Source organism: Palaemon carinicauda, chromosome 36 (assembly GCF_036898095.1).
Source record: "Palaemon carinicauda isolate YSFRI2023 chromosome 36, ASM3689809v2, whole genome shotgun sequence".
Classification (NCBI taxonomy): domain Eukaryota; kingdom Metazoa; phylum Arthropoda; class Malacostraca; order Decapoda; family Palaemonidae; genus Palaemon; species Palaemon carinicauda.
In genome coordinates, this window is record NC_090760.1 from 69,393,881 (window position 1) to 69,403,880 (window position 10,000).

General features: G+C 37.5%; 1 pseudogene; it reads left to right on the top strand.

The window, feature by feature from the left end:
* The first annotated feature begins 1,970 nt into the window (after positions 1-1,970).
* LOC137628883 (uncharacterized) overlaps positions 1,971-10,000 on the top strand; it is a 21,739-nt pseudogene continuing 13,709 nt past the window's right edge.

Here is a 10,000-nt window from a genome sequence, read left to right on the forward strand (position 1 = left end):
TGCAAATCTTCCTCGCTAAAAGAAATTGACTATAGTATTACGAACAGGATGGTACTGTCTGAAAAGAGATGAAACTACTACTACTACTACTACTACTACTACTACTACTACTACTACTAATAATAATAATAATAATGTGCTTATATAAAGGGTCATCTACTCTAATTGTGGCGTTGTTTAGGCTATCAGTATAGTTTTTGTTTAGGGAAGTCTTCAAATTCTGTAATCTCTTATTCATAGAAAAAATACACAAAAATAGCTTTATCTTTTTAAAAGATATATCTAAAATTCTTGGAATTTTTACTAAAAAATACTGGTTGATAAGATAGAAGTAATGCTGTAATTAAAGGTAAATTTTATCTATTCTTTTTTTTAATTACAAATACCGCGATAAGAAGTTAGTCAACGTACTTTAGAAAGAGCTTGTAATGCTAAAGTGTTTCCTGGGACTCTTGAGAGAGAGAGAGAGAGAGAGAGAGAGAGAGAGAGAGAGAGAGAGAGAGAGAGAGAGAGAGAGAGAGATTTTTTGGTGATATAGTTAGTTAACGTACTTTAGAAAGAGCTTGATATAAAAATTGGTATTTGAGAGAGAGAGAGAGAGAGAGAGAGAGAGAGAGAGAGAGAGAGAGAGATTCTCATTTATACTACAAATACCTTAAATCGACTCTTGCTACATTCGTGACTCTAAGCTCACTTAAAATTCCAATGTTTGACGTCAATATCCCTTCTAAATGTCTTAAAATAACTAAACTTAATTTATTGCATATTGACCCCACGGGTACTATAGAGACCGTCCAAATGATACGTACATATGTGTTCAAGATACTGAACACTTTTGGGGCCTCTGTTCAATATCGATGGATACACCTTAACCTATATATGTGCTAGAACCACTTGTTTGAACATTGAAAAATGTCATACACAGTTTTATATGTTCACGAATCGGGTAAGTTCATTTCTGATAGAGCTAAAACCATAGCCTGTGGTATGTGTAGGCCTAAGCCTAGCTTGTTCACAGGATAGACTGAGAATAACAATGATACGTGTATTTTCATGAACAAGCCTTGCTTAGTTCATTTAGGATAGAACAAAAACCATAGCTTGGAGTTACTTTATCAGAAAAGCAACGTCTCCAGAGCAAGCCTGGCTTAGTTCATTTAAGATAGAACAAAAACCATAGTCTGGAGTTACTTTATCAGTAAAGCAATTTCTCCAGTTATCAAAGTTTTTCTTTGTTGGCTGAAAAGTGTTCTTATCTGAGTCACAAAATTCAACATTCACTTTATAATGAAATCAAGTGTGTTTCATCGTTGTTGGATTCTGCTGTCTGTCTTCGGTTTTGAATAGCAATATATATCATAATGAACAAATTCATTTTATACCAATGATAACAAATATTTATTTAAATTCAGCTATTTAAAGTTACCTGTATTATATTTGAGACGTATTACAACAACCATCATAAAGGAATTGACAACGGAAGATATAACACTTGGTTTACAAACTTCATCTGCCGTTGAAACACCTGAACTGTGCGTGTTTATTTATTTTATTTTTTTTAAATACCTTATAGCCTATAACCCCTTATCACATAATTTACAAGCTAATTAACGTCATTAATCAACAATAAAGTTATTGCGGTAACATGTGTGAATCACAAATCCATTATCGTTCATTTCATCATGATCATATGAGATAAGTCTAAAATAATATTTGACCAACGATATGGCAATTATTAGTATCAGGATGGCAACATACGAACGTATATACACAGTTTCCTATTTTCCAATTAAAAATTTTATTTTAAATATAAATCTCGTCAAAGTGTTCAGTTAATATTATTTGATGTTGGAATAATAAAATGTAATGGATTGAATAATGAAATTAAATACTGGAATCAGTAAACTTTTAGTTATAAGATAACGAAGGTAAATTTATATCTGGCAACTCCAATCTTCCTGTAACAGTAACACGTTACACGTACTGAGTACCGACTGGCGACTCGCAAGTCTTGGCGAATGGCGACAGTCAGTCAGTGTATAGTCAGCACTGTACTCTGTAGTGTTCCTGTCTTCGTTCTTCCGGACTCTTCGTAAGGTAAGTACAAAATACACTGCGCCCTTTCTCCCATTTTCCTGACCAACTTCTTTATAGAATTATTCCTTATATTTCAACTCGTGTGTTTTTAGTGAATTCGTTTCCATGTAGACCCACTCGAATACATTATCATTTATATCAATTAATCATTCTTATACAGTAGGCTACTAGCTTTCCAATTTGGTAAAATTATCAGTTCTTCACTCGCTTACTTGATGCGGTGGCTATTTAGCTGTGAGTCACTTACTGTTCCGGCTATTTTGCCGGGATTCCCATTGTGTGAGAGCATTTGTTTCCTCTCCGGACTTGAAATGCTGCTTCCGGTAAAATATTCTAATCGTTAATTTGCCGTGAGTAATAGGACTAGTGTGGGATATGCGCTTACAGTGCATCTAATGCACTGCACCATAGGTATTAATAAAGAATATCTGATTAATTAGTATTTTAATTTATCTTAGAACTTCACTGAAGATGGCGACTGTAGCCAAGGGTCAGAAGACTCCTCCCCGTTTGTCCTCCGATCAGACCCGAGCGGTCATTGGATATTGGGGCAATAAATTGAAGATCATGGACGAAGAACGAGAAATCATAACCATTGGAGGAGATGAATGGACTTCCAAGAAGAAATCAACTCATGAGGGCAGTAGGAATGGTGAGTTTCTGAGTTATTGTCATGTTTCTCATTTGTAATGGGGCCTAGACTTGGGTTATTGTCATGTTTCTCATTTGTAATGGGGCCTAGAATTGGGTTATTGTCATGTTTCTCATTTGTAATGGGGCCTAGACTTGGGTTATTGTCATGTTTCTCATTTGTAATGGGGCCTAGAATTGGGTTATTGTCATGTTTCTCATTTGTAATGGTGCCTAGACTTGGGTTATTGTCATGTTTCTCATTTGTAATGGTGCCTAGAATTGGGTTATTGTCATGTTTCTCATTTGTAATGGGGCCTAGAATTGGGTTATTGTCATGTTTCTCATTTGAAATGGGGCCTAGACTTGGGTTATTGTTATGTTTCTCATTTGTAATGGGACCTAGACTTGGGTTATTGTCATGTTTCTCATTTGTAATGGGACCTAGACTTGGGTTATTGTCATGTTTCTCATTTGTAATGGGGCCTAGACTTGGGTTATTGTCATGTTTCTCATTTGTAATGGGGCCTAGAATTGAGTTATTGTCATGTTTCTCATTTGTAATGGGGCCTAGAATTGGGTTATTGTTGTGTTTCTCATTTGTAATGGGGCCTAAAATTGGGTTATTGTCATGTTTCTCATTTGTAATGGGGCCCAGAATTGCGTTATCACCATGTTTCTCATTTGTAATGGGGCCTAGAATTGGGTTATTGTCATGTTTCTCATTTGTAATGGGGCCTAGAATTGGGTTATTGTCATGTTTCTCATTTGTAATGGGGCCTAGAATTGGGTTATTGTCATGTTTCTCATTTGTAATGGGGCCTAGAATTGGGTTATTGTCATGTTTCTCATTTGTAATGGGGCCCAGAATTGCGTTATCACCATGTTTCTCATTTGTAATGGGGCCTAGAATTGGGTTATTGTCATGTTTCTCATTTGTAATGGGGCCTAGAATTGGGTTATTGTCATGTTTCTCATTTGTAATGGGGCCTAGAATTGGGTTATTGTCATATTTCTCATTTGTAATGGGGCCTAGAATTGGGTTATTGTCATGTTTCTCATTTGTAATGGGGCCCAGAATTGCGTTATCATCATGTTTCTCATTTGTAATGGGGCCTAGAATTGCGTTATCATCATGTTTCTCATTTGTAATGGGGCCTAGAATTGGGTTATTGTCATGTTTCTCATTTGTAATGGGGCCTAGAATTGGGTTATTGTCATGTTTCTCATTTGTAATGGGGCCTGAAATTGGGTTATTGTCATGATTCTCATTTGTAATGGGGCCTAGAATTGGGTTATTGTCATGTTTCTCATTTGTAATGGGGCCTAAAATTGAGTTATTGTCATGTTTCTCATTTGTAATGGGACCTAGAATTGGGTTATTGTCATGTTTCTCATTTGTAATGGGGCCTAGAATTGGGTTATTGTCATGTTTCTCATTTGTAATGGGGCCTAGAATTGGGTTATTGTCATGTTTCTCATTTGTAATGGGGCCTAAAATTGGGTTATTGTCATGTTTCTCATTTGTAATGGGACCTAGACTTGGGTTATTGTCATGTTTCTCATTTGTAATGGGGCCCAGAATTGCGTTATCACCATGTTTCTCATTTGTAATGGGGCCTAGAATTGGGTTATTGTCATGTTTCTCATTTGTAATGGGTCCTAGAATTGGGTTATTGTCATGTTTCTCATTTGTAATGGGGCCCAGAATTGCGTCATTGTCATGTTTCTCATTTGTAATGGGGCCTAGAATTGGGTTATTGTCATGTTTCTCATTTGTAATGGGGCCTAAAATTGGGTTATTGTCATGTTTCTCATTTGTAATGGGACCTAGAATTGGGTTATTGTCATGTTTCTCATTTGTAATGGGGCCCAGAATTGCGTTATCACCATGTTTCTCATTTGTAATGGGGCCTAGAATTGGGTTATTGTCATGTTTCTCATTTGTAATTGGGCCTAGAATTGGGTTATTGTCATGTTTCTCATTTGTAATGGGGCCCAGAATTGCGTCATTGTCATGTTTCTCATTTGTAATGGGGCCTAGAATTGGGTTATTGTCATGTTTCTCATTTGTAATGGGGCCTAGAATTGGGTTATTGTCATGTTTCTCATTTGTAATGGGGCCTAGAATTGGGTTATTGTCATGTTTCTCATTTGTAATGGGGCCCAGAATTGCGTTATCATCATGTTTCTCATTTGTAATGGGGCCTAGAATTGGGTTATTGTCATGTTTCTCATTTGTAATGGGGCCCAGAATTGCGTTATCATCATGTTTCTCATTTGTAATGGGGCCTAGAATTGTGTTATTGTCATGTTTCTCATTTGTAATGGGGCCCAGAATTGCGTTATCATCATGTTTCTCATTTGTAATGGGGCCTATAATTGGGTTATTGTCATGTTTCTCATTTGTAATGGGGCCTAAAATTGGGTTATTGTCATGTTTCTCATTTGTAATGGGACCTAGAATTGGGTTATTGTCATGTTTCTCATTTGTAATGGGGCCCAGAATTGCGTCATTGTCATGTTTCTCATTTGTAATGGGGCCTAGAATTGGGTTATTGTCATGTTTCTCATTTGTAATGGGGCCTAGAATTGGGTTATTGTCATGTTTCTCATTTGTAATGGGGCCTAGAATTGGGTTATTGTCATGTTTCTCATTTGTAATGGGGCCCAGAATTGCGTTATCACCATGTTTCTCATTTGTAATGGGGCCTAGAATTGGGTTATTGTCATGTTTCTCATTTGTAATGGGGCCTAGAATTGGGTTATTGTCATGTTTCTCATTTGTAATGGGGCCTAGAATTGGGTTATTGTCATGTTTCTCATTTGTAATGGGGCCTAGAATTGCGTTATCATCATGTTTCTCATTTGTAATGGGGCCTAGAATTGCGTTATCATCATGTTTCTCATTTGTAATGGGGCCTAGAATTGGGTTATTGTCATGTTTCTCATTTGTAATGGGGCCTAAAATTGGGTTATTGTCATGTTTCTCATTTGTAATGGGACCTAGAATTGGGTTATTGTCATGTTTCTCATTTGTAATGGGGCCTAGAATTGGGTTATTGTCATGTTTCTCATTTGTAATGGGGCCTAAAATTGGGTTATTGTCATGTTTCTCATTTGTAATGGGACCTAGACTTGGGTTATTGTCATGTTTCTCATTTGTAATGGGGCCCAGAATTGCGTTATCACCATGTTTCTCATTTGTAATGGGGCCTAGAATTGGGTTATTGTCATGTTTCTCATTTGTAATGGGGCCTAAAATTGGGTTATTGTCATGTTTCTCATTTGTAATGGGACCTAGAATTGGGTTATTGTCATGTTTCTCATTTGTAATGGGGCTCAGAATTGCGTTATCACCATGTTTCTCATTTGTAATGGGGCCTAGAATTGGGTTATTATCATGTTTCTCATTTGTAATGGGGCCTAGAATTGGGTTATTGTTATGTTTCTCATTTGTAATGGGGCCCAGAATTGCGTTATCACCATGTTTCTCATTTGTAATGGGGCCTAGAATTGCGTTATCATCATGTTTCTCATTTGTAATGGGGCCTAGAATTGGGTTATTGTCATGTTTCTCATTTGTAATGGGGCCTAAAATTGGGTTATTGTCATGTTTCTCATTTGTAATGGGACCTAGAATTGGGTTATTGTCATGTTTCTCATTTGTAATGTGGCCCAGAATTGCGTTATCACCATGTTTCTCATTTGTAATGGGGCCTAGAATTGGGTTATTGTCATGTTTCTCATTTGTAATGGGGCCTAGAATTGGGTTATTGTCATGTTTCTCATTTGTAATGGGGCCCAGAATTGCGTTATCACCATGTTTCTCATTTGTAATGGGGCCTAGAATTGGGTTATTGTCATGTTTCTCATTTGTAATGGGGCCTAGAATTGGGTTATTGTCATGTTTCTCATTTGTAATGGGGCCTAAAATTGGGTTATTGTCATGTTTCTCATTTGTAATGGGACCTAGAATTGGGTTATTGTCATGTTTCTCATTTGTAATGGGGCCCAGAATTGCGTTATCACCATGTTTCTCATTTGTAATGGGGCCTAGAATTGGGTTATTGTCATGTTTCTCATTTGTAATGGGGCCTAGAATTGGGTTATTGTCATGTTTCTCATTTGTAATGGGGCCTAGAATTGGGTTATTGTCATGTTTCTCATTTGTAATAGGGCCTAGAATTGGGTTATTGTCATGTTTCTCATTTGTAATGGGGCCTAGATTTGAGTTATTGTCACGTTTCTCATTTGTAATGGGGCCCAGAATTGCGTCATTGTCATGTTTCTCATTTGTAATGGGGCCTAGAATTGGGTTATTGTCATGTTTCTCATTTGTAATGGGGCCTAGACTTGGGTTATTGTCACGTTTCTCATTTGTAATTGGGCCTAGAATTGGGTTATTGTCATGTTTCTCATTTGTAATGGGGCCTAGAATTGGGTTATTGTCACGTTTCTCATTTGTCATGGGGCCTAGACTTGGGTTATTGTCACGTTTCTCATTTGTCATGGGGCCTAGACTTGGGTTATTGTCACGTTTCTCATTTGTAATGGGGCCTAGACTTGGGTTATTGTCACATTTCTCATTTGTAATGGGGCCTAGAATTGGGTTATTGTCACATTTCTCATTTGTAATGGGGCCTAGAATTGGGTTATTATCACGTTTCTCATTTGTCATGGGGCCTAGAATTGGGTTATTGTCACGTTTCTCATTTGTAATGGGGCCTAGACTTGGGTTATTATCACGTTTCTCATTTGTAATGGGGCCTAGAATTGGGTTATTGTCACGTTTCTCATTTGTAATGGGGCCTAGAATTGGGTTATTATCACGTTTCTCATTTGTAATGGGGCCTAGACTTGGGTTATTGTCACGTTTCTCATTTGTCATGGGGCCTAGACTTGGGTTATTGTCACGTTTCTCATTTGTAATGGGGCCTAGACTTGGGTTATTGTCACGTTTCTCATTTGTAATGGGGCCTAGAATTGGGTTATTGTCATGTTTCTCATTTGTAATGGGGCCCAGAATTGCGTTAACATCATGTTTCTCATTTGTAATCTGGCCTAGGATTGGTGTTATTGTCATGTTTCTCATTTGTAATGGGGCCCAGAATTGCGTTATCATCATGTTTCTCATTTGTAATGGGGCCTAGAATTGGGTTATTGTCATGTTTCTCATTTGTAATGGGGCCCAGAATTGCGTTATCGTCATGTTTCTCATTTGTAATGGGGCCCAGAATTGGGTTATCGTCATGTTTCTCATTTGTAATGGGGCCTAGAATTGGGTTATTGTCATGTTTCTCATTTGTAATGGGGCCTAGAATTGGGTTATTGTCTTGTTTCTCATCTGTAATGGGGCCTAGAATTGGGTTATTGTCATGTTTCTCATTTGTAATGGGGCCTAGAATTGGGTTATTGTCATGTTTCTCATTTGTAATGGGGCCCAGAATTGGGTTATTGTCATGTTTCTCATTTGTAATGGGGCCCAGAATTGGGTTATTGTCATGTTTCTCATTTGTAATGGGGCCTAGAATTGGGTTATTGTCATGTTTCTCATTTGTAATGGGGCCTAGAATTGGGTTATTGTCATGTTTCTCATTTGTAATGGGGCCTAGAATTGAGTTATTGTCATGTTTCTCATTTGTAATGGGGCCCAGAATTGCGTCATTGTCATGTTTCTCATTTGTAATGGGGCCCAGAATTGGGTTATTGTCATGTTTTTCATTTGTAATGGGGCCTAGAATTGGGTCATTGTCATGTTTCTCATTTGTAATGGGGCCTAGAATTGGGTTATTGTCATGTTTCTCATTTGTAATGGGGCCTAGAATTGGGTTATTGTCATGTTTCTCATTTGTAATGGGACCTAGAATTGGGTTATTGTCATGTTTCTCATTTGTAATGGGGCCTAGAATTGGGTTATTTTCATGTTTCTCATTTGTAATGGGGCCCAGAATTGCGTCATTGTCATGTTTCTCATTTGTAATGGGGCCTAGATTTGAGTTATTATCACGTTTCTCATTTGTAATGGGGCCCAGAATTGCGTCATTGTCATGTTTCTCATTTGTAATGGAGCCTAGAATTGGGCTATTGTCATGTTTCTCATTTGTAATGGGGCCTAGACTTGGGTTATTGTCACGTTTCTCATTTGTAATTGGGCCTAGAATTGGGTTATTGTCACGTGTCTCATTTGTAATGGGGCCTAGACTTGGGTTATTGTCACGTTTCTCATTTGTAATGGGGCCTAGAATTGGGTTATTGTCACGTTTCTCATTTGTAATGGCGCCTAGAATTGGGTTATTGTCACGTTTCTCATTTGTCATGGGGCCTAGACTTGGGTTATTGTCACGTTTCTCATTTGTAATGGGGCCTAGACTTGGGTTATTGTCACGTTTCTCATTTGTAATGGGGCCTAGAATTGGGTTATTGTCACGTTTCTCATTTGTCATGGGGCCTAGACTTGGGTTATTGTCACGTTTCTCATTTGTAATGGGGCCTAGACTTGGGTTATTGTCACGTTTCTCATTTGTAATGGGGCCTAGACTTGGGTTATTGTCACGTTTCTCATTTGTAATGGGGCCTAGACTTGGGTTTTTGTCACGTTTCTCATTTGTAATGGGGCCTTGAATTGGGTTATTGTCACGTTTCTCATTTGTAATGGGGCCTAGACTTGGGTTATTGTCACGTTTCTCTTTTGTAATGGGGCCTGGAATTGGGTTATTATCATGTTTCTCATTTGTAAAGGGGCCCAGAATTGCGTTATTATCATGTTTCTCATTTGTAAAGGGGTCCAGAATTGCGTTATTATCATGTTTCTCATTTGTAAAGGGGCCCAGAATTGCGTTATTATCATGTTTCTCATTTGTAAAGGGGCCTAGAATTGGGTTATTATTATGTTTCTCATTTGTAAAGGGGCCCAGAATTGGGTTATTATTATGTTTCTCATTTGTAAAGGGGTCCAGAATTGCGTTATTATCATGTTTCTCATTTGTAAAGGGGCCCAGAATTGCGTTATTATCATGTTTCTCATTTGTAAAGGGGCCTAGAATTGGGTTATTGTCACGTTTCTCATTTGATATGGAGCTGAATCTAGGATTGAGTTTTTATCGTGTTTCTCATTTAATGTAAATATAGAACTAAGTTTTTGTCATGTTTCTTATTTTATATGGAGGTTAGACTTGGGGGATTTATGTTTATTTACTCTAGCCTAGAACTGCGTTTTTTTCGTGTTTTTTTTTTATTTAATATGATCTAAATTTGAGTTTTGTCATGTTTC